The 26426-nt window shown below is 39.9% G+C and overlaps 2 long non-coding RNA genes and 1 pseudogene across 2 annotated transcripts; 2 read left to right on the forward strand and 1 right to left on the reverse strand.

The window, feature by feature from the left end:
* Positions 1–616: 616 nt before the first annotated feature.
* On the forward strand, positions 617–21650 carry LOC135744230 (E3 ubiquitin/ISG15 ligase TRIM25-like; annotated as a pseudogene).
* LOC135744231 (uncharacterized) lies at positions 3439–4247 on the forward strand. Its single transcript, XR_010530688.2, has 4 exons — positions 3439–3628; positions 3711–3857; positions 3947–4012; positions 4089–4247. It is a non-coding gene; the product is annotated as an uncharacterized lncRNA (long non-coding RNA).
* A 615-nt stretch (positions 21651–22265) lies between the features above and the next one.
* On the reverse strand, positions 22266–23308 carry LOC141282292 (uncharacterized). The gene is made up of 2 exons (XR_012336810.1): positions 22730–23308; positions 22266–22524 (listed from the first exon to the last, which is right to left on the reverse strand). It is a non-coding gene; the product is annotated as an uncharacterized lncRNA (long non-coding RNA).
* Between the last annotated feature and the right edge of the window lie 3118 nt (positions 23309–26426).

The raw sequence follows: 26426 nt of genomic DNA on the forward strand, positions 1-26426 counted from the left end.
TTTACCCATTTACTTAATGAAATGATTATAATATTCAGAGAATTTCGCAATATTTAACATTAAGGCACCGGCCCAACCAGACAGCGTCTCACCGGGAATCTCCTGGTTAATAAAAATTAAAGTAAGCTTTTAGAAATTATTTAACTTTTGAATTCTAATTTCTATTATAAAATATAATAAAATGATGCTATAAATAACACAAAACACTTTACCATTGTTACAATGTTTTTGAAACATGTTCCCTTGTAATACTGTGATTATTTTTTAAAGGAGCTACCTTGCAGTTTCATGTAAATACTGTGGTATACAATGAAGATAGGGTGATAAAGGTTCATCTGGCTAAATGATGATGATTTGTGTTGTTATGTTCCCCTCTTACATACCTCCCAATTATGACACTTTGCCTGGATTCACAGACAATACTTCAGCAAACTCCAGACTAAAATGCATGTTTGTGCTGTCTTAACTGAAAACAACTTACACTGACTGATCTTACCATATTTGGTAACACTTTATATGACTGACACACCTGTTTGCACACGTTTCAAAAAACACAACCAGGAAATACTTTGAGTTCAGGGAAACTGAAACTGATTTCGGTCTGTTGTGCGTTTAGTTTTATTGTTTGTAAGTAAATACAGTGAAATGGCAGAAGCCAGTATTTCTGTGGTTCAGGATCAGTTCATCTGTTCAATCTGTCTGGATCTACTGAAGGATCCAGTGGCCATTCCCTGTGGACACAGTTACTGTATGAGCTGTATTACAGACTACTGGGATCAGGATGATGAGAAGAGAGACTACAGCTGCCCTCAGTGCAGACAGACCTTCAATACAAGACCTGTTTTAAATAAAAATGTGGTGATTACTGAGATGGTGAAGATGCTGAAGAAGACAAGACTTCAGACTGATCAACCTTCATCCAGTTATGCTGAAGCTGGAGATGTGAAGTGTGACGTCTGTACTGAGAGAAAACACAAAGCTGTCAAGTCCTGTCTGGTGTGTCTGAACTCTTACTGTCAAAATCATCTTGAACAACATGAGATATTCTTCAAAGGCAAGAGACACAACCTGATAGACGCCACTGGACGACTTCAGCAGATGATCTGCCCTCAACATGAGAAACTTTTAGAGATTTACTGTAAAACTGATCAGCTCTGTATATGTCTCCTGTGTATGGTGGATGAACACAATGAACATAAGACTGTATCAGCTGCAGCTGAGAGGTTTGAGAAACAGGTAAGAGATAAAAACACTTAGTGATGTTTAATGTGATCAAACCTGAGTTAAACTGGCAAAAATCACTCTAATGTACATTTTATCTGTTTAATTATTATTTCCACATCCAACAGAAAGAACTGAAGGAGACGCAGAGAAAATACCAGCAGAGAATCCAGGAGAGTCAGAAGAAGCTTCAGGAGCTGAGAGATGCTGTGGAGACTCATAAGGTGAGTTTTGATCAGAAGAACAACTGCTGTCTGCTGTTTCAGATCTGTTTCAGACTCAGTTAGGACTCTCATCCAATCAGTCAGTGAGGAGTTCAGTGCTGGATGACTTTCACTGAAGTTCACTGTGGGTAACAGACTGTGTGATGTACCAGTAAGAGCTGAGTGAATGCTGCTGATTCTAATGCTCCTCTCTCTGTGTGTCCTAACAGCGCTCTGCACAGACAACAGTGGACGACACTGAGAGGATCTTTACTCAACTGATCCGATCCATTGAGAGAAGACGATCTGAGGTGACACAGCTGATCAGAGATCAGGAAAAGACTGCAGTGAGTGAAGCTGAAGGACTCTTGAAGCGACTGGAGCAGGAGATTGATGATCTGAGGAGGAGAGACGCTGAGCTGGAGCAGCTTTTACACACAGATGATCACATCCATTTCCTCCAGGTAACATAGATCTGAAAAACACAACAGTGATCTTTAGGAAGTAAAGAGCATTTTCCTGAGATTATATTATATTATATTTCAGTGTCATGAGTTTAGGTTTGTGTTGTTCCCCTTCAGTCGGTCACTGCGACGTCACGTCGTAACCGACGAATTGGGAATGTGTCTTGCGGGACTAATCTACTTCAAGAAACTTCTAAAATGCCAATGAACTTGGCAAGCATGTACATCTGAGATGACGGCCATGCTCGCTCGGGCTGCGGAGTCGGTCGGGTTGGAGTGGAGAGTTCCTCCTCCTCCTGTGCCATCCCGCCTAGGTGATTGGTACTTTGGGGCTGCTAGAACATCGTATCTGTATCATTCTTTTCCCGAGGTGGACAATGAGCTGACTCAGTCGTGGAATTTTCCTCCTGGAACCGGCCGCATCAGCCATCTCCCCTCACCTCCCTCGATGGCGGGGCCGCTAAAGGGTATCCCGACAGTGGAGCGTTCAGTAGCGATGCAGCTGTGTCCTGCTGGCGTTTCCTTCTGGAAGGACCATCCGACCCTTCCCTCACACGCCTGCAGGCATTCGTCAGCTCTGACGGAGTTGACTTACAGGGCTTGTGGGGAGGTGGCCTCTGCCTTTCATGCCATGGCTTTGTTGCAGATTCATCAGGCCTTAGCTCTGAAGGACCTGCACGAGGGAGGTCATGATTCGATGCTCTTCAAAGACCTTTGTGTGGCTACAGATCTGGGTCTTCGTCTGACCAAGACTACCGCACAGTCCGTCAGTCGTGCTATGTCCACCTTGGTTGTCCAGGAGTGCCACCTCTGGCTGTGCCTGGTGGACATGCGGACAATACTCCGATTGTGCCATTAATTCCCCTCGCATGGTATCTGGGGGCTTGGCAACAGCTTCCCAGTCCACAGTGAAGCCTGCCGATGCGCACATACTTCGTCCGGAGATTGCTGTCCTACTGGCGAAGTACGCGATCGACCCGGTTCCTCCAGCCAAGATGAGGTCAGGGTTTTACAGCCCTTACTTCATTGTACCCAAGAAAAGCGGCGGCTTGCGACATATTCTGGATCTCTGTGTACTGAATCTGCATGTGAGCACTTCAGTAGTTGTAGCGGGCCACCATTCGTCAAACTTTTATGACCCCCTCCCCCACCCGTTGACAGGTCGTATTTTATGACCCCTTTGACAGGGGGGCTGGCCCATCAATCAAAATCTGGACAAGTTGTCAACTTTAGACAGAAAGTATTTAATGGGTTTATTGCCGGTCATTTAGAGTGATTGTTTTTCCTGAGTGTGTTTTATGTCACGCGTATGTTGTTGTTTAATGACAGGTTGTGTTTGTGACATTTGCTATCTATCACCCCTCCCTTTTCGACCCGTGCGAGTCTCACCACTGCGTGTCACACTGCGGCTGTGTGTTGTTGAATCTAAAGTTTTGCAACATCAAAAGTTTATTTAAAGGCAATCACTAATCATATATATATATATATATATATATATATATATATATATATGTGCTTAGCTGTAACTGTTTAAACTTAAAGCCGATATTTTCTATCGAACTAGTCTATTTTCTGTTCAGACACAAAGTTTTCTGATGCTGATATTATGACAGTGTGTGTTTGTGTGGGGGTCGTGTGATGTAATCTTTGAAAGTTTATGACCGAACCTTTATTGGGGAGCGACAAGAGATCTCCGTGATCAGTTTGGATGGAGCAGAGCTGTTATACTCAAGTCTATTGGTATGTATGTGTTTCGCTGTGTTCGTTCCAGTATTTTGTCTGATTTATTTAAAAACTAAAGATTCAATCTCTGGTATTGCAGCGAAATTGTCTAAACTGGTATTAACTATTCCTGGTAAATCGCGGAGAAGAGTGGAATGAACAAAAAAGTCAGACCGTGACTAGAACCATCAGCAGCGTAACAAGGAAATCTTGGAGCAAAGAGACGCAGAGTGGAGCGTGTTGTCCGGTGTGTATTTATTTAATCCTGTTACAATAGCTTTAAACAACCTGGTTTGTTTAAATATTTTCTAATAACATGTGTTATCTGTTTTAAAGGTTTGGATATCAGCGGCAAAGCGAACGTTGTGTGTACTATTGCGAAATATATAGCGGATCTCCACGGTACGTTTATGTTGCATAAGAAAAAGTTGTTTTATTTAGATATTTATCCTAATAACATGTTTTTATCTGTTTACAGGCTAGGATACAGACCACAACACTTTGGACGTATCTTTAAAAAAGAGAAAATCAGAGACTTTTTGGATTTGTCTGGGACATTTTAAACATTTTGTTGCATACTGGATTTAAAACATTTCGGATACTGGATACCTGTGTTTGATTTGTCCACAGAGCTGGTCGCTTTTTAAAATCACAAGGGTAAGTGACTACATACATTTGTTTTATTTTTCATCGTTTATATAATCAGTCTTTATACTCATTTTGGTTTAGAGTTTTTTCATTGTTTTAAATATATTGTTTTACTGATATTTTTAACTTGTGTTCTTGTTATATTTTTGGTTTATTTTTCATCGTTTATATAATCCGTTTTTATACTCATTTTGGTTTAGAGTTTTTCATTGTTTTAAATATATTGCTTTACTGTTGTTTTAAACTTGTGTCCTTAATACCTATTGGTTTATTTTTCATCGTAATCCGTTTTTATACTCATTTTGGTTTAGAGTTTTTTCATTGATTTAACTATATTGTTTGTTTTTTGGTTTAGTTTTATTGTGTTTACATTGTTTGATTATTTGAATATTTTGGGGTTTCACTGTGTTTCCGAATATTGTGTTAGAAATGGCCCAAAAACGTAATTCGGACTCTGGTTGTAGTCATGCGAATAAAATTATAAGGCGCAATGAATCCCCGCTTGGTATATTTGATTACGAATTGGGAATGCAAATACTGATAGAAACTGTCAGAGCTATGAATGGAAATCAGCGTAATTCAGCCGAATTCGGAGAATTGATAAGTATGCTCGATCCCATTTCACAGCCCCCTCCAGAGCCTACTATGGTCTTAGATCCTGATGTTTTAAATATGCATCAAGTTTTTGAGGTTCCAGAAGCTGGATTTATCAATAATCAAATTGAACCAGAGGCTCCAGTCGTTGATCTAAACGACGGGGCATCCGAGAATTTACATGTTCAACACGGTGGTGAGGGGGCGGCCGACCCCCACCACAATTCTGAAATGGCTGATATGGGTCTAACGTCCGAAGACGTTGAGAGGCTTGTGAGAGACGGGGGTGAATTTAATGGTTATACCGTTGTTCCTCGTACAAGATTTAACAGTGTGGAAATACTTAGGAGTTTAAATCTGAGGGCAATAGCTTCTACAGATATGGCATCGTACGTGCTATTTTTGGATGGTGTTCTGCATGAAATAGTCTCTCTATCTAGAATATTAGGTGGTGATGGGGGTATTATAAATGTTTTATTACGCGGAGAGTCATTAATGTCGGATATAAATGCGATGCTCACGCCCGCTAACGATTATAGCGTCTCAGCGCTGTCAGACCAGCTTGAAAGAGTCATGCAAAGCAACAGGTCCGTGCGCGTTGATGACAATCTGATGTTAAACGTGTCTATTGTCAGAAGCAAAAACGGTGGTGGTCGCAGAAAATTCAGCGATCTAGCACACAATGAGGTTATAAAAAGAAATAGAATGAATCTTTTTTGCCCCACAAATATGTCCGACAAGCTATGCTTCGCACTTTGTCTGTCACATTTTTTGAACCCCCAAAAAACAGACCCAGAATTAATGCCCATAGCTGCTGACATTCAAAAGAAGGCTGGATTTTCAATCCAAGATATGATACGATTTAATGACGTCGCTTTGTTTGAGAGATTGCTAAACATCAAAATTGTAGTTTTTCACAGATCAAGCACTGGTGGTTTGGAAAAATACATGACAAAAAACAAGCCCCACTACAAGACGGTGTTTCTCTATCTGTCAGATAGTCATTACTTCATGATAAAAAATTTGAGGGCATTTATCGGGTGCAAGTACGTCTGCGACTATTGCTACAATGGCTTTTCTAATAAAAGAGATCATAAATGCAGATACGCATGTGACATATGCAATGCCCCCGACTGTTACAAACACACTGCAAAGACGATACACTGTGGTGATTGTTTGAGGTATTGCAAATCAGAATATTGTTATGAAATGCATAAAAAACCTCCACTGAATCAGCAGTTTGCTCAGTGCGACGTAACCAAATACTGTCCAACATGTAATCGACGCTATTACATTAGCGGTAACAAACCAAAAGCGCACAAATGCACAGCGGAGAAGTGCCTGCATTGTGGCATGGAGATGACACCCGATGCACCTCATCAATGTTTTATTCAGCCCCTAAGGCTCGAGAAACCCAGTGAGAAGTACATCTTCTATGATTTTGAGACGCGTCACGAGGGTGGAAAACATGTTGCAAACTTTGTTTGCGCCATCACTTTTACGGGTGAAGAATTCACAGCAGAGGGCACCGACTGCGTCGCACAACTCGTGCAGAGATTCAGACACCCTAGGTACAACGACTACACATGGATAGCCCACAATGCTTCTGGCTTTGACAATTTTATTCTTTTGGAATATTTCACAAAGGTGGGACTCACTCTTAAAATCACGATGCAGGGATGTCGTCTGATATTTATGTTTGACGAAAGCTACAAGCAAAGATTTATCGATAGCTTCTCATTTCTCCCAATGAGTCTAGCCAAGACTGCATCTGCCATGAATCTGACCTGTGCAGAGAAGGGCTATTTTCCACATCACTTTAACCGGGTGGAGAATGAAAACTACATAGGCCCCTATCCGGACAAAAAAATGTACGGATATGACACAATGTCAGAGAAGGCCAGGGAACAGTTTGATGAATGGTACAAGACCGTAGAGTGTGAAGTGTTTGACTTTAAAAAAGAACTGGCACTTTACGGCAAGAACGATGTTGTTTTGTTGAGAGAGGCATGCATGAAATATCGTGATGAGTTTATACAGTGCACCGCCCTTGACCCGTTCAGATACACAACTCTGGCATCGTGCTGCATGGCCGTGTACAAGACCCATTATCTGGAGAGAGACACCTTAGCGTTGACACACAACGGTGCTTATCTGACTAAGAACAAAGCCTATTCAAACGCATCCATCGAATGGCTTGAATATGTCACTCATTCGCGAGGCGTCGATGTCCAGCACGCTCTAAATCGTGGTGAAATGTCGTTCGGATCCTACCATGTGGATGGTGCTTTCCAGAAAGATGGTCAAACTTATATTTTGGAATTTTTAGGATGCCTCTGGCACAGTCATACTTGCAAATATAATGAATATGATATTCATCCTGTGACAAAATTGACGCACGCTGTACACAGAAGACAGCATGAGGCCAAAATGGAGGTTTTGGAGAAGGCGTATGGGTTGAATGTTGAGGTTATGTGGGAGTGTGAATGGGACGCTGCTAAGCAGTCTGATCCTGACGTAATAGCGTTTATGTCCACTTACACGCACCCCGAGAGACTGAAACCCCGCGACGCTCTATTTGGCGGCCGCACTAACGCTTACAAACTCTACCATAAAGCCGCCGAAGGGGAGAAAATCAGATATGTCGATTTTACAAGTCTGTATCCCTTCTGTCAGGCCAAGAAGTGCTACCCGATAGGACATCCCCAGATAATTTTAAAAGATTTTGAACCCCTTGAAAATTATTACGGGCTTATCAAAGCATCAGTGTTACCCCCAAGAAACCTGCTGCACCCCGTGCTCCCATACAGAGCCAATAATAAACTGAATTTCCCTCTCTGCGCAACCTGCTGTGAGCAGCAGAATCAGTCTACCCCCTGCGATCACACAGATGAGCAGCGAACGCTTTCAGGGTGTTGGGTAAGTCTCGAGCTGTTAAAGGCTATCGAGAAGGGTTACATGGTGACAAAAGTGGACGAAGTGTGGCATTTTCCCCAATCCTCAGAAACCTTGTTTTGTGAATATGTCAAAACATTTTTACAATACAAGCAAGAGGCCAGTGGGTACCCCGCACACGTAGTGACAGATCAGGACAAAGATGCCTACATTGCTGATTACTTTGAGAAAGAGGGGATACAAATGAATCCTGATAAGATAAGCCTTAACCCCGCGAGACGATCTATCAATAAGCTGTTGTTAAACAGTTTGTGGGGTCGTTTTTCTATGCGCGAAAATATGCCCACCACAGTGTTGCTTTCAGATCCGGAAGAGTTTACGAGATACATTTTTGGCATGGCGTACGAGATTAAGCACTTTTCGTTTGTGTCAGACAACGTCGCTCTAGTGCAATGGATCCATCCGAACGGCAAAGGCGCGCGCACGCGTGACATAAACATATTTCTCGGCGCCTTTACCACAGCTCACGCGCGTCTAGAGTTGTATGACCTTATGGACAGGCTGAATGAGCGTGTGCTTTACAGCGATACCGACAGCGTGATTTTCACGTCTAAAGACGGCGAGTGGGATCCTCCGTTGGGGCCGTATCTAGGTAATCTGACTGATGAAATTGGAGATGATGATTTTGCGGTCGAGTTTGTATCGTGCGGTCCAAAAACATACGCTTACCGTACCGCAAAGGGGCGTTCTGTCCTAAAGGCCAAAGGCATCGTGCAAAATTATACAAACTCCCAAATTATCACATTAGACACACTGGTTGATCTTGTCCGTGATTATGTTAATGAGGGTGATCGTGACAGACACGTGCTAGCTTCTGCTGACAGCATTGTGAGGAATAAAAGACACCTCACGCTCCACAACAAGACAGTTGTGAAGAAGTTTAAACTCGTATACAACAAGCGAGTAATAAACAAAGAAAATCTGACGACGTTACCGTATGGATTCTGATAACGTTTTTGGGCATAAAGGTGCCAGGGATGCTAAAGACCATGACTTTAGGCTACAGCATCCATTCTCTTTAATTGTAGCGGGGCCATCCAACAGTGGGAAATCAATCTTTGTTAAGATGTTGTTGGAAAATGCTGTAAATTTGATTTCTGAAAAGATTGAGAATATTGTAATTATATATGAATGTTGGCAAAAAATGTATGAAGAAATATCAAGAATGTACAAAATTAAATTCATTGAAGGGATTCCACAGACTCTGAATGATGATCATTTGTTTCCTGTTAATAAAACATCTCTGCTAATTCTAGACGATGTCATGCGTGATGCTTCTGGAAACATCGAAGTGGAAAAGGCATTCACTCAGTATGTACACCACAGAAACTTGAGCGTTATTTATATTGTACAGAATTTATTTTGCCAGGGAAAGTCGAGCAGGACTATAGCTTTGAACACAAATTATCTAATTCTTTTTAAAAACCCCCGAGACACAAATCAGGTCATGGTTCTAGCCAGACAGATGTACCCCGGGGAAACAAAATATTTTATGGAGGCTTACAAAGACGCGACCAGTCAACCTTTTGGGTATCTTATGATTGACTATAAAGCCAAAACACCGGAGATGTATCGTCTCAGAACAGATTTGCTTTCACCGCACCCAGTGGTGTACGTCCGGAAAAGAAAACAAAGAGTTTGAAAATGTCTGATAGGCTTTGTAGAAACCTCCCTCTTTTAAAACTTCTATTAAAATCATCACCCAAACAGAGACGTGTTATTCTACAATCTGCCACGGATGATTTCGTTGTGGCATTGTGCGAACTAGCTCTTAATTTATTACACGGACATATACCTCTAAAACATGTGCAGTACCAAAAATTGAAAAAGAAGAAACGTGAGATAAAAATCGTTGCGGACAAGAAGATTAGTGTGGGGAGAAAGAGACGTTTGATAAACCAGCAGGGTGGCTTCCTTCTTCCCCTCCTAAGCGTCGCTATCCCTTTTATTACAAGCCTGATTGCCTCTAGATAAAGACAAGAGAATGGAATTTGCGGAGAAAATGTATCTAGTCCCACAGCACCAACTGGATAAACTAAAGACCGAATCCCCTCGTGAATCTATTCAACAGAATGTCGAGAGCGATATGGATGAATCTATACGAAATATTTTGCACAGAAATGATTTGGATGTTTATGAAAAAGCAAAGTTGTACTCGAACGCCTTACAGAGATTTTTAACAATCGCAAAACACAGAGACCGTGAAGTCAACACTTTAACATTAAGCCTTCCCCCCTCTGATCACACAGATAAGGAGCAAACTACTTTGGCTGTAAAGGCTAATGATGCAGAGGATGTTGTGAATGATGTGTTAAACAATGCTCCACAAAAAAGTTTAAAAAACATCAGATACATTTTAGATAAAATGTCTAAAGCTAAAGATGTATCTTCATGGACAGGTTCAGGGGAATTTGTGTTTAGGGGAAGACCTATACATGGGTCCCATTTGTTTGATTTAGTGAAAAGTGTTACAGCAGCGCATAAGATCAAAGACGAACACAGACCTGTAGGGTGGTCAGAGTTTTTAGAGGCGATCTCATTGTTAAATTTGCCCTATTCTATACTACCAAACCATGCAGTCAGACAGGCTGTTCAGTCTTTTAAATCACCGGTCACATCACCTGGTGTGCCGGCTCCTTACGGAAAAAGTAAAAAACGAAGATCACGGGCTCGAGCATCTGTTGCTCTATCGGATGAACCTCTGTTTAAATCACCCAATCTAGATTATAACAAATGGTTACGTTTCTAATTTTTTTTTCCATTGATGTTGTTGTTGTTGAATGTCTGTATTAATAAATAAAAACAATCTTTCTGAAAAATCTTATTCTGGTTAATAGTGTATTTATTGAATAAAAACATTATACAAACATGTATCCCGTCTGCACACACTGAACACATTTAAACACATTTTTATAACAATCAGACGGTTTTATCTTTTTCACAAAACACGATACCATGTTGTCATTTTTAAGCAGATCATCTGTATACTTTTTTAAAACATTTTCATATTCTCGATCCATGCACATATTATACAGGAAAAAAACACAATGCTGACCGCAGGTATCTGTTGAGAAATCTTGGACTTGCTTGGCAGAGTATTGCACCGTTACAGAATTGAGATTTAAAAAGTTATTGATTTGATGGGGAAAACGGTAATGATCCGGTCTGTTGCCGAAACTGTCAAAAAAACAACCCACTCCGTATTTGTTTATGTAAATAGATAACCAATGTTCGCCGGGGAGTCCGGACGGGTGTGTATTAATTATGACCATGGCAGGCAATGTTCTTAGGGGGTCATCTGGTAAATGGTCACACGGCACCACTCCAAGGAAATGCGTATTGCATGAGATTTTATCCATTAGGCTCGTTAGTTGCAGAGTGTTCATGATTAATAGTAATCAATCATAACCTGTCGGCGATTAGATATTTCCAGAATTGAATCATAAATCGCATATACGATCAGAGTTATCGTATTTTGGAGAGGCTGCCTAAAACGAAGTTCTAATCTGATATTGCCTGATTTGACTAGCGACACGTGACGCCCACATTCTTCATCTGGTGTGAGGTTAAACGCATAGAGCGTATATCCGTGCAGAAAGGCCTCTCTATCGATAGACAGAGCTTGATTTTTCAAATGTTTTCCCGAGGCCAATGCTAGCTGGTAAAATTCCCTTACAGCAGCACCGCTTCCAAAGTCAGGCTGGAGAGGTTTTGAAGGTGTCTGAACACCGTCAGAATAGATCACCAAGAATTCCAGATCGTAGTTTTTAAATGCAAAGGGGTTTTTATTATAAGCGCCTGTAAAAGCGTCATTATCAACCATAGCCAGAACGATGGATTTGGGTAGGGTTCCTAAAAATAAGTTTTCTTGGTTACATACACGGGAACCAGCAGGTATGGAGAAGTTTTTCAAACACACTCTGTCGATGGGGTATTTGGCTGTAGCTGATAACAGAGCCTGAGCGTGCCCCAGCCTCACAGCTGGTGACACTGAAACTTTTTTAACAAACAGAGATGCTGAAACAATGTTTATTCTGTAGTTTATATTATCGTTTCTCATCAAACAAAACTCATCTTTGGCCCTTGTCATACGTATTTTAATATCCACGCCGTTAAGCATCAATTTTTCTTGAAAGAATATATCGCTATGAATGGGTCCTAATAACTCGACGATATTACTGGACTCTGTAAAGGCTGCTCTCTTTGTCAGGCCTCTATTTCCAGCAGCTGGGTCTGTAGCGTCCATATGACCCGGCGAATCTTTATAATAAAGTCCAGAGGAGAACGTTGTTTCGAGAACGTCTGTTCCATAGTTTAACAAACACTCTATGACGCAGCGATAAGGATGCGTGCTGGAACTCTGCGAAATTAATCTATCCCCGAGCGACACGTCCGTTTGGGCAAACAAACTTCCAATAGGATAATTCACTAACCCCACTGGCGCTCCGGCGGCTATGTCCGTACCGTTAGGATTAGTAATTTTCACCCTTAAAAACAGCAATGTGTTATTTAAATCGATATAATCCTCTCCGGTTCCTGCTATAAAAAACTCCAACGGGGCTGTGTCTGATAGTGCTGATAAAGGTGGTATTTCTACATAAGTATTTTTTTCAATAGATGTCTGAGTCAGAGGTACCGTGAATAAATCCAGTTCGGATTTAATACACTCTTCTGACATGTTGTGTAGCAGTGCCATGATCTAGAAAATAGTTTTAACTCTCTTTGCCGGTGGTTTTTTTACTGATGTCTTGCGCTTACGCTTTGCAACTGATGATTTCTTGACTGTACGCCGTGCTTTCTTTGGTTTCTGGCCACTCCTATTGGTTCCCGGCGGCCTATACACACGTTTGCGAGACATAACCATCAAACCCGAACCGTCCTGTTCGTGGTTGTTGAAAGAGCCTGCCATCGTATTGCTAACGACGTCACTAAATATGTTTTTCGCCGCAGATTTAAGATGCGGTTTGGCTATGTTAAAGCCACGCTTCAACAAGGGCATGGCGAATCTAAACAGACCTCTGAAAAGCCCCCCAAGCCCATTACCGTACATGACCCCTCCCCCCACATATCCTGGTAGTCCATTTCCAGCCTGGTTTGTATAATATGTCACGTAGCGCTCGGGGTTTGCGTTATAATTATAATTGTAATAAGACATTACTGAATATTAAAAAGATGACTGCTTCACGGGTCTAAAATGTAGTTTAACACACACTTTACCGTAAGAAAACGCAACGTCTTTGTTTTGATCGTCCTTTACTTCAATAGCAATTTCTGTGATAACGGACTTGTTTGTAGGTACGTAATGAGGTTTGTCGTATCTAATACTGACGATGTTGTTGTTTTCACCAGTTATATGTACGCATCCTAGGAGCGGAACATATGCGTCACCTACTGATTGATATTCGATAATGTCCGTGTAGATATAGAGCGAATAGAAGCCTCCGTGTATGTCTGCTTGATGTGGACCTCTTGTCGTAACATCTTTGACAGGCTCAGAGTCGGGTGACCGCATGGCCATCCCTATAGGCACATTCGGTTTCAGCCCTAAAATAACAGCCAACTTTCCGCTAAACATTAACAAGACACCGGCTGGTGCTTTTAAAAAGACCCTGTTTCTTATGTTATCATAGCCCATGACTCCGTTAGGTTTTAGAGCCTTGTTTATTTCACTAATCACCGATGTGACATTTTCATAATATCCTGCTTTTATAAACAGTCGTTTACTATCGTTGTAAATATTGGACTCTCCTACTTCTGTAATTATATCTAAAAATGCATCTTCGGTACTAAATGTGTACCATGTTCTAGGATATTCAATTTCAACAATCCCCACCTCCCATTTGCCTCTCAGGTTTATAGGATTTCCTAACATGGTCCTATAATTTGAGATAGTATTGTTGGTGTAGACATCCAAAGATGCGTTGCATGGTAATGTAACATAAAATCCGCCGTCACCCATGTCTGCTTTTTATTGGACTGACTTTATTCTGCGTGGGTTTCTCCTTTTTAAGGATTCTGTATATCGACCACCTCTTTTTCTGCGACCCAGCTATTAAATTTATCAGGCCATCCGAGCCATTTCACTAAAACCAATATTTTTTTGCCACGTTTTTTCTTGTCTAAGATTTTTTCTACTTTAAATGCCTTGTTTTCACACACAGATATTTTTTGTAATTCTTGTTCGTAAAAGCGACCATCAATAACTTCGTTATCGTAATCCTGTAATTTGTAGACCGGTGGATCCCGGGGTATACACTCTGCGATTGTAAAATACTCTTCTGTGTAATTCTGTTCATAACCTTTCGCGAACGGACCCCTTACTTTGGAGATTCTGACAACATCCCCGATCTTGTATTTAAAACACACTGGTTTGTCTCGCCGCACTCCTGCAGGTCCGTACAGATTTTCAAACACGACGTGTTCAATATCTTTGTTGACATCCACAGGTCTCATCTTGATGCTCCTGTGATAAGTGGTGTTGTATCCCCGCGTGATATCTTGTAACACGTCAATATATCTCCTGGAGTTTGTGGCTGTTACAAAAAACGCCACATTAAGTTTTTGAGACTGCGATTAAACCTTTCAACCACAGAAGCTTTTAAATCCGATGCGACGGCAAAATGATGAATATTATATTTTTTAACAACTTCTTGAAAATGCTTGTTAAAAAATTCTTTCCCCTGATCCGTCTGTATTTTTTGAGGTACCCGACCTTCATCAAGTATTGATTCAAAAGCCTTAGCGACCTCAACACCGCTTTTGTTCTTTAAGACCCGAGTCCACGCATATTTACTAAACACATCTATGCATGTGAGTAAAAATTTTGTGTCGTCATTTTCCTTGGAATATGCAGACATATCGACCAAATCAGCTTGAAATTGCATGTCTATCCCGTAAACAATCACTTTGTTTCTTTTGAATTTAAGAGGGGCCTGTCTATGTAATGTGTAGGCATCCTGTGAGGAGAGCCATTCTGAAACCTCGTCGTCATTTAACACCACATCGTAATCTTTTAAAACAGCTTGTTTTAAACGATTTTTACCACCTAAAGACCCGGGGTTGGATGGTGTGTAATATACTTTGCTCATGAGCTCTGCCGACATGATGTCTTCTCATCAGACCACAAATAAGTAATGCTTGAGAGTTGGTTAGAAAGTCTTTTTTTATTTTCACACACAGCAACGATAATACAGAAAGTCATTACATGGTGTCTAAATACCATAAAAAGTGTATACATGAAACAATTTTTTTATCAATCATATATTCAGCAGCTGTTGCGACAACTTCGTACACATTAAACTGTGGATTCTTTAAAATCATAGCAATGCATAAATCAATTACATATGTAGACATTGTGATTACATCGCCTATGTAAAAATTATCGTGACTTTTATACATCAAATCTAGAGTTTTTTTAATAAAAACACAAGGATGATCTTCGGCATTAACACACATCTGCACCATGGTATTCCATGTCTTAGCAATATCTCGAACATCAGACATTTGTTGTTTGAGGCTGGTCACACGTTTGACTGTGTTTTCACAAGCATCAGGTTTGAAATCAAAGTCAGTTTCAAGAGATATCACACTACATAAGAGTTTAACCAGTTCGCGTTTATAATGGTTTTTAAACATATTTTTAATCAGTCCGGTAAAACACAGATTCCCCATCTGAAAATCGATGTCAGTTCAAACTCAGCAGATTTTACTCCAGGAGTCCACACAATCGTAGACGAGTTTCTCACATTTCTCGTCGACTAGCTCATCTGTAATTTCTTTCAGCTTAGCCACAACGTAAGGTTCAGACCTTAGTTCACACAGAATAGCGTCCACAGCTCCTTGGATCCGCAGGGGATGAAGTTTCAGACCGATCTGGTTCAGAGCTTGTACGATGATGTGTTTAAACTCCGGTTTAAACAAGGTTCTGGTGAACTCTTCATAATTAAAGTCAAAGTAATAGGGCGTGGGTTCATAGAGGCATCCGTGTTGTATTTGACTAGGATGGTTGATTTTGCAGCCGTAGCATTCACGTTTCATCTTTGAACCGACGGTGCTTTCCAGAACGGACGCAACAATGGCCTTTATTAGCTTAAAGCCATCGGCTCCGATACAACCGTCCACGCCGTCCTCTGATGCACTGTGCGCGGCTGTAGCGATGTTACAGCTACGCGTTGTGAGGAAGTTCAGATTGTGGTACCCCAGCTCTCTGCAGAAATCATCCAGCCAGCTGTTAATAGGCGGTGTGTCCTCAACACTTGGCGGGGGAGCCTCCATGGTATCGGGTGTATCTTTGACTGTGTGGCAGGGTGTTTCAGAGTCTTGAGACATTATGGATCAGTGTGTTTGCGGGGTCTGTGACGGCTCATTTAATGCTTGTAGTAAGTGGGCGGAGTCGGCATCTCGTCGGTCTCAGCCATGCTTCCGCGGGGGTCAAACAATTTAACCCTTACGGAGTTGTATTGGTCTCGCATCTTGCACCATCTAAACATTTTGTCAATGTGAGCAAAAATATCTCCAAGCACACGAACGTCACGCCATTGGAATATGAATTGCAGATCGTAGTGGTTGTTGTGCTCATCCTCGGGTATAGGCCAAGTACGCTCGGAAATCTTTGATGCGTCTCTACATGTGAAAATGTAGACACACTCATCAAGTTTCTTTTTACACTGATTGGCGACTACACGATAGCGCATACCCCGTGTCACACCGTTCCACTCTCCAACGTACAACGGCACGTCACAAAATCCTTGCACATCTTTCCAGATACGTTTGTAGAACAATGACCAGTCTTTAGCAGGGAGGAAAAGGAATGGATCGCCGTATTCATGTTTCTCACCAGATTCCACACTGTAAAGGTTTACAGTGCGCAATTTCTTGTCAAACTCGTAGTACCCCAAACGCTTGTCAGCCATTAGAAATTCATATTTAACAGCGTCTTCCGAATCGTGTAAAAATTCTGTCATACGCACACGATGCCCCACACCCCTCCGGGGGGCAAAAGTTAGATCCTCATCCATTTCCATACCAGAAGCCGGAGGTGTATTAAACGCGCCAGCCATTGTTCAACGGTTAAGTCAGAGTCAAAGTGTTTTCAGTCACTGAAAACCTATAACCTGTTTTAAACAAACCTATCTTATAACAGCCCATTTATACAACACAACCGCAGTGTGACACGCAGTGGTGAGACTCGCACGGGTCGAAAAGGGAGGGGTGATAGATAGCAAATGTCACAAACACAACCTGTCATTAAACAACAACATACGCGTGACATAAAACACACTCAGGAAAAACAATCACTCTAAATGACCGGCAATAAACCCATTAAATACTTTCTGTCTAAAGTTGACAACTTGTCCAGATTTTGATTGATGGGCCAGCCCCCCTGTCAAAGGGGTCATAAAATACGACCTGTCAACGGGTGGGGGAGGGGGTCATAAAAGTTTGACGAATGGTGGCCCGCTACAACTACTCACTTCACAGAATGCCATTCAAAATGTTGACGCAGAGGAGCATATGTCAATGCATCCACCCACAGGATTGGTTTGCAGCCATCGACCTGAAGGGACGCGTACTTTCATGTCTCTATAAGTTTGCTCTTCTCTCTGTCTTCAGGTCAACTGGGAGAAGAGCAAACTTTGCTCCGTGCAGAGGATCTCTTTTCTCGGTATTGGACTCGGTCGATCTTAGAGCATGTCTAACAGAGGTGCATGTCCAGTCGATTCTGACTTGCTTGAATACATTTGAAAGGCTCCTGGGGCATATGGCAGCAGCTGTGACACCGCTCGGGTTCTGCCTTCATATGAGACCGCTTCAGCGTTGGCTTCACGACGAAGTGGCTCCGGGTTTACATTGGGTAACAATTACACCGACATGCCACCTCGCAGGTGTACCACTGAGACAGGTCTCCAGGCATGCCATTGTGTGCACAGATGCCTCTACCAATGGGTGGGGGGCCACGTACGGCGAGCTTGCAGCTGCACTGGCATATAAATAGCCTAGAGTTGTGGGCTGTATATTTTGCTCTCGTCTGTTTCAGCAACGAGTTGTATTCATGCAAAGATGTATTAGTTTACACCGACAACAACATTGCAACTGTCGTACCTCGCCTGTTATCTCCTCCTTTGGAGTCAGAAGAATCTGTGCCATGCACATCCAAGGGTTGCTCAACACCGCGGCAGACACAGAGGCAGACGCCCTTTCAGGTGACAACTCCACCCTCAGTCGGTTCAGCTGATTTGGAAACGTTTTGGCAGTGCACAGATAGATCTGTTTGCATCTCCAGAGACAACCCATTGTCGCCTGTTTTATTCACTAACCGAGGATGCACTGGCACATAGCTGGCCGCGCGGTCTGCGTAAATAGGCATTCCCCCCAGTGAGCCTTCTTGCACAGACACTGGGCAAAGTCAGGGAGGACGAGGAGAGCATTCTATTAGTTGCACCATACTGGACCACAAGGAGTTGGTTTCCAGAACTCACTCTCCTGGGGAGAAAAGGGTGTCACCATCTACTATTAAAGTAGATATCACGGGGATATCCACACACACAGACGGTAGATCAGTGGGTCAGCACAATGTTGTTATAAGGTTTTTAAGAGGTGCACAAAGGCTGAATCCTTCGCGTCCTCCCTTTATTCCTCCTTGGGACCTGTCCGTGGTGCTGAAAGACTTACAGGATGCTCCCTTTGAGCCATTGCATACTGTGAGTATTAAGTTTCTTACTATGAAAACTTTAATGCTCTTTGCATTGGCCTCTGTAAAGAGGATATGGGACATCATGCATTTTCGTTCAACAAATCGTGCCTTCAGTTTGGGCCTGCTGAATCCAGTGTAACACTGAGACCCCGGCCTGGCTTTGTGCCCAAAGTTCCCACCACTCAAAGATCAGGTGGTGAACTTGCAAGCGCTGCCTTTGGAGGAGACAGACCCAGTTATGGCTTTGTTATGTCCTGTACGTGCAATATGTGTGTATGTAGATCGAATTCAAAGCTTTACGACCTCAGAACAGCTCTTTGTCTGAAACGTTGGTCAGCAGAAAGGGAAAGCTGTCACCAAGCAGAGGATGTCTCATTGGACTGTAGACACAATTGCCCTTGCCTATGAAAAACAGGGCATTCCTTGCCCCTTTGGGTTGAGTGCCCACTCTACCAGAAGCGTGGCATCATCTTGGGCATTGGCTCGTGGTTCCTCCCTAACAGACATTTGTAGAGCTGCTGGCTGGGCGACACCTAAAACGTTCACTAGATTTTACAGTGTTCGTATCGAGCCGGTATGCTCTTGGGTTATCTCCTCAGATCGGTGAGAAGGATCGGCTTGTGTGTCGGCTTGCAGCCTTCATTTTGGTGCTGCACGACCGCACCACTATGGAAGGCCATTAGTGCAAAAACTTTTTTTTTTGTACTTCACCACCACTTGGTGGCCGATGTTGCAGCTGTCAGCCTCTCACTAGATGTATCCTTGAGAACCTGGGTGAGGCTAGTGCCCGCATTGCGACCCTTTGAGGGTTTCTATGTGAGTATATCTGTGAAATGTTTTCATTTTACCACGTTTCCCTTAGCGGAGCTCGCTCCATGCCTCTCTAGTATGGGATATTACTAAGAGAGCTCACTTTATGACCTTAAATCTTTAAGTTATCACCATAGTGGTAGACCCCCTAGATGGAACTCTTCCACAGCCATCTCAGTTCCGCCTGACAAGGTCACTTCCCAGTTCACTATCATGGGTTAAGGAACAAGTAGTGACCGGATCAAGTAGTGACCAAGTAGTAGATTGGCGGGGCGGCGCCGGCAGATGCAAATACCTGCATGCCAAGTTCATTGGCGTTTTAAAAGTTTCTCAAAGTAGATTGGCCCCGCGAGACACGTTCCTAATTCCTTCAGGGAACGAGGGTTACATATGTAACCGAGATGTTTGTCTTTGTGTTTGTGTAGAGTTTCCAGTCTCTCTCTGTTCCTCCTGGATCTTCAGACTCACTCAACATCAATGTCAGTTCTCTCATCTCTTTTGATGATGTAGGAAAATCTGTGTGTCATCTGAGAGAGAAACTGAAGGATTTCTGTAGAGAAGAGATAGATAAGATATTGGATAAAGGTAAAGCACTTATTTCTCTTAGACATAAAGCACACATCATGTCAAAATAATATTATATTTTGTAGAAATTGAGAGATCACTCACTGATTCTGAATGAATTTTTTTTAACATAGTTACTCCTGAACCTGAGACCAGGGAGCAGTTCCTAAAATGTGAGTCTCAACAAACAACAAATAAACACACTGATGCTGATAAAGACATGAACAGTGATAATCTGCATTTCGGTCATTTTAAACTCCTCTATAAAGATACTCATGAATCAAACTGAATGTGCAGAATAAACAGAAAATAAATAACTGTGCTCGCCCACAATGAAACATAACTGTGAGATCAAATAGATTTCTTATTTGATATTCAAATTTCATAAGACATTATGTTTTTCTAAAAACAAAAATTCTCTTCATTTAAAAACAAAATGATAATAAAATATATTTTAAACTGTGCGAGGAATAGTATGGAACGAACCCAAGCACAGACACAAGTAAAAAAACACTAAAGACTTTATTTAGAACAAAACAGAAAAAAACAAAAACCCACGATGGGGTTAAACTAACACTGAACAGGATAAACAGAACACTGACAAGACTAGACTATACTATATTTAACAACAAACAGTAAACTGGACTAGAGTAGACTAGACTAGACTAGACTAACACAATGAACTAGATTTAACTGGATAGATTTTGACTGGAACACGACAGGAACAAATCAGAACGAACGTAGACAGAAAATGGGACAAGGACTTAAATAGGGGAGAAATAATGCGGACCAACAATAGACAAGTGAGGATCACAAGGGAGTGGGGTAAAAGAGACAAGACAAGGAAAACACATGACTGGATAGAAACATCCAAGGCCACGTGTTCCCACACAAAACATTGTACTGTCAGAACCCTGCCACAAAGACTAGATATAATACAAGACAAGATTCTGACAGGATCCTGACAAAACTGTACAACTACAGAACAGAGGGACAATGTTCACACATTCACAAACCTTTTACACACACACAGGATTATGATGAATATAACAGTAAAACAATCAGATTAGATTCTGTCTATACTGTAAATGATCTCTGTTCACTTCTTAACACATTGACAGTCCTAAAAAACTATAAGATATAAGACTTTTTATTAATTATTACAATGTACAATTTTACGTACAAATTATGTTTTTGATTTGTCTCCATCAGATTATCATCACTTCACTGCAGATCCAAACACAGCATATAAACGTTTCTGTCTGTCTGAGGGGAACAGCGTGATTACTAAAACTAACAGAGGTCAGCGATATCCTGATCATCCAGACAGATTTGAACTTGTTCTCAGGTGTTGTGTAGTGAGAGTGTGAGTGGACGCTGTTACTGGGAGGTTGAGTGGAGTGATGTGGTGTATATATCAGTGTCATATAAGAGCATCAGCAGGAAGGGATGGGATAATGAGTGTTGGTTTGGATGTAATGATCAGTCCTGGAGTTTGTGCTGCTATGACTCCAGTTGTTCATTCAGGCACAATAAAATTGAGACTGAACTCCCTGTAGTGCTCAGATCTTCTAGAATAGGAGTTTATGTGGATCACAGTTCAGGATCTTTGTCCTTCTACAGCGTCTCTGACACAATGACCCTCATCCACAGAGTCAACACCACATTCACTAAACCTCTCTATCCTGGGTTTTGTGTTTGTGGATCAGTGAAACTGTGTGATGTAAAAATATAGATGATACAGAGAGTCTACAAATAATTTTGTCATATTGGAAGTCTGAAAGTAATAATAAGTCTGGGTAACACTTTATTTTACGACCCGCAAAGTACCGCATAATTAAACCGAATTTACAGCGTACCTATTTGTAACAACAGAGTACCTCTACAGTACGTACTTGTAGTTATAAGGGAATAATATTTTAAGTTTGGGGTAATAAGGGGGTAAGAATATATGGAAAATTATTCTCTAAGTATTTCATAACTACAGGGTACCTATTGTAATATTACGTGGTATGTATGACTTACGTCTATGGGTAATATGGTCTATGTGTAATAGTTTTTTTTTTCATATTTGCTACTTACCTGATGAAGTGTTTTGTATAGCCTACAGTTGATGTCTACAAGCCACGTCGGCAAATAAAATATAACACACAATAAAGATAATAGCAACTTGTACCTCTTTGATCTGTATATGTATACAGGAGTTACCAGGTAACTCTTATATTTGCGGGCTGTAAATTGAAGTGGGGCTTAGTCCCCGATTGTTCTGTGTATGTACCAGGTAACTCTTATATTTGCGGGCTGTAAGTTGAAGTGGGGCTTATTCCCCGCTTGTTCTGTGTATGTACCAGGTAACTCTCATATTTGCGGGCTGTAAACTAAAGTGGTGCTTTGTTCACCTCTTGTTAATAAATGTTATAGGGTAAATACCATAAACATACAGAATATTGTTATTTTTATTTTAAAACAACTTATTTCAAAACATCTTTAAAACACTATAATTAAGCCAACACTTAATGTTTATTATCACATAACTTTTATTTAAAATAAAAAGTCATGACAATTTTTCATTGTTTTTGCGGCTTGGCTTCCTCTGTTGGTGTTCTTGTCCACTCGGATGATGAGTTGATGTCGTCTCACAAATGCTGTTCTGCATTACATATAAAAAACATAAATGAAAGCCTTCAGTAAATGTTTCTTCACTGTGCCTTGACAGAAACAGAGTTTTCTAAGCCAGTTACGTTTATAAATTTTAGGCTTACTTATGTGCTAGCTAACCTGCTACCGTTAGCTAGCAACTTTCTTGAAAAACATTGTTTGAAATGCGTGAGTCATGTATTAACAAAACCAGTCACCTTATCCAGCATGCGGAACCTGCTAACATCACTCGCAGCTGTACTCCACAGTGTAGAACGTTTTTAAAACCTCTTAAAGAAATTTCACCTCAGGATCGCGTTCCAGCAAACCTCCTGCAGACGACCGCGCGCTCTACACCTGCGCAGTAGTCTACGCATGTAGTCGTCTTTTGCTTTAGCGGGAGCTGATATCTGCTGTTGTTTCATTCTGGTTTGCCATTGCATAAATTATATTTGGCTAAAATACTTGTGTTTACAGTAAATAAATTGCAAAGCACCACTTCAAATATGTCCGCAAATGTAGGAGTTTCCAGGTAAATAGGGAATAAGTTGCTATTTTTATTGTACTTACCTTAAAAAAAAGATAACCACATTAAATCAGCTTGACTTTTGTTATTAAAAGCAAGTAATATAGGCTACTAAAATAAAAGTGATATGCTGTTATATTTATTTGCCAATGTGGCTCGTAGACATTGACTGTATACAACATTCAGTAGTCAATATGAAAAATTCACAATAAAAAATAAATAAAACATAATTTCCCCATAGACTTGACTAAGTCATACATACCACGTAATATTACAATAGGTACCCTGTTGTTATAAAATACTTAGAGTATAAATAATTTATAATTCTTCATATTCTTACCCCCTTATTACCCCAAACTTAAAATATTATTCCCTTATACCTACAGGTTACCTACCCTGTTGTTACAAATAGGTACGCTGTAAATTCGGTTTAATTACGCGGTACTTTGCGGGTCGTAAAATAAAGTGTTACCTAAGTCTGTCATTTACTAATTAGCATGTTTAAATAACTGATTGTAATGTTATATTTTAATAATTGTAGTCCTATCAAACAGATGTAGCTGTACAGTAGTTATTCACAGTTAATATTATTAATCTACAGCGTGTATTCTTTTATGTGTACAAACCACTATAAATAAAATGTTATACAAGCCACTAAAATGTATGGGTCTGAATTCGAAATGAATCTCAATTCACTTTTTCTCTGCTTTTTTTTCTCTGCATTTTTGTGAAGGAATTTTGTAAGAGATCAGATTCAGAATGAATATCAAAACATACATAGATTTTAAAATTAGTAAATAACACTTTGTTTTCAATTTTTTCATAAATTGGGTAATCTAGTGGTGCCATCTTCCGTGGATAATCGCGGGATTTGCAGATTAACATAACAATTCTTCAGAAACACGTTTTTTATGAAAATGTTTTTTTCTTTGATGAGATAACTTATCAATGGCATGGAAAAAGTTTAAGGTCCCGTTCTTTCTGTGTTTTTGAAGCTTTGATTGTGTTTGCAGTGCGCAATATAACATGTGTTCATGTTTCATGTGTAAACAATGCAGTATTTTTCACACAATTTACTTTGTTTTCACTGTCCTAAAAACGGGCTGTTGTCTTCCTTGTGTGGCATGACGAGGGCATGAGAGTTTAGCTTTGTGACGAAAGCAAAGATTTTGCATAAAATTCCGACTACGCCACCCCAGGACTTACACCCAGGGAATATTCCTTACACCCAAAAAGGCAGTAAGGGACACAAGTTCGTTCCTCTTAAAAGGAATAGAGCAGGAGACGTGGGTATCATACAAAAATAAGGTTTATTTACACAGAATCCCTTAAAATGAGCACTCCCAAGACATTCAAAATCACTCCACTTCAATGCACAATCATCACAGTCAAATCTTAAAAATGGAAAATTAATAGAAGCAAAACAAAACATACAAACCAGCAGGGCTGGGGTTCCCAACAGGATAAATTACTTTATCACGACTCGTGTTTACAAAAGGCACGCACACACACCCCACCGTGCACTCAGACTACACAACCACACACGTCAAGTGTTACACAGCACGCCCTGAGGAGGAAGCACCACCACCGGAAAAGCTCCATCACCCGTGGGACCCCAGCTCCTGCAACAAACCAAAATATTATAAATAATTTGTTCACACAAAACAAAATGGTGGCGACCAGCCTTATTTCACAAAGCCGACGACCACCCCTTATGCAACAAACATATATTTCTCAATATATTACATGACAATATATTTAATGTGTCTCCATATATTGTGAAATTTACAAAGTAATATATATCATGATAGTGAAAGTTTGATCATGAAAGTGATATATTGCAATATATTATACAATACTGCAATTATTGCCGTTTTCATATATTGATTAAATACATCTCATTATACTATTTAATATATCCCATAATATATTGGAAATATATGAAGTAATATATTTACATTTACATTTACATTTAGTCATTAAGCAGACGCATATTACATGCATTTAGAATATATTGATGCATATATTCTAAATGCATGTAATATATTGAAGTATATATTGGCAATATATGGAGTAATATGTTGATAAATATATTCTAAATGTATGTAATATATTGCAGTATATATTGGCAATATATGGAGTAATATGTTGATAAATATAATCTTAATGTATGTAATATATTGCAGTATATATTGGCAATATATGGAGTAATATGTTGATAAATATACTCTTAATGTATGTAATATATTGCAGTATATATTGGCAATATATGGAGTAATATGTTGATAAATATACTCTTAATGTATGTAATATATTGCAGTATATATTGGCAATATATGGAGTAATATGTTGATAAATATACTCTTAATGTATGTAATATATTGCAGTATATATTGGCAATATATGGAGTAATATGTTGATAAATATACTCTTAATGTATGTAATATATTGCAGTATATATTGGCAATATATGGAGTAATATGTTGATAAATATACTCTTAATGTATGTAATATATTGCAGTATATATTGGCAATATATGGAGTAATATGTTGATAAATATACTCTTTATCTATGTAATATATTGCAGTATATATTGGCAATATATGGAGTAATATGTTGATAAATATATTCTTTATCTATGTAATATATTGCAGTATATATTGGCAATATATGGAGTAATATGTTGATAAATATATTCTTTATCTATGTAATATATTGCAGTATATATTGGCAATATATGGAGTAATATGTTGATGCATATATTCTTTATGTATGCAACATATTGCAGTATATTGTAAAATACATGAGTAATATGTTGATACATATATTCTATATATATGTAATTTATTGCAGTATATTGATAAATATAAATAATTGTCGCTTTTAATATATTGCACGTGAATATAATATATGTGTTTATATATCTCAAAATATGCAATATTATATTTACAAATATCCACCATATTGTATTCCGATTGATATGCAAAAATGTATTAACAATATATGTACAGATATAGTGTCACATGTAGGTTTACTATATTGTAGAATATATTTTAAATAATATGTAAAATTATATAGAAATATATACATAAAAATATGTACACACATTTATACCACATATTAACACAGACTAATGGATAATCTATCAAAAGCCACCTTTATTTTCTTTTTATCAGGCACACATACTAAAACTAATTTGAGGTAGAGAGCTAAACAGACCTATTACAACCACAAGAGATTTTGCACATGGTCAGACAATGTGGTTTGCTTTACATTACATAAATGTCTTGCATTACATTAACATAAATTACATTTTAAAAGAGTGACATAAAACAGAAAATATACAAAATATAAATGAAAGCAATTTAAATTACAAAGGTCTATTTAT

Source organism: Paramisgurnus dabryanus, chromosome 6 (assembly GCF_030506205.2).
Source record: "Paramisgurnus dabryanus chromosome 6, PD_genome_1.1, whole genome shotgun sequence".
NCBI classification, from domain to species: Eukaryota; Metazoa; Chordata; class Actinopteri; order Cypriniformes; family Cobitidae; genus Paramisgurnus; species Paramisgurnus dabryanus.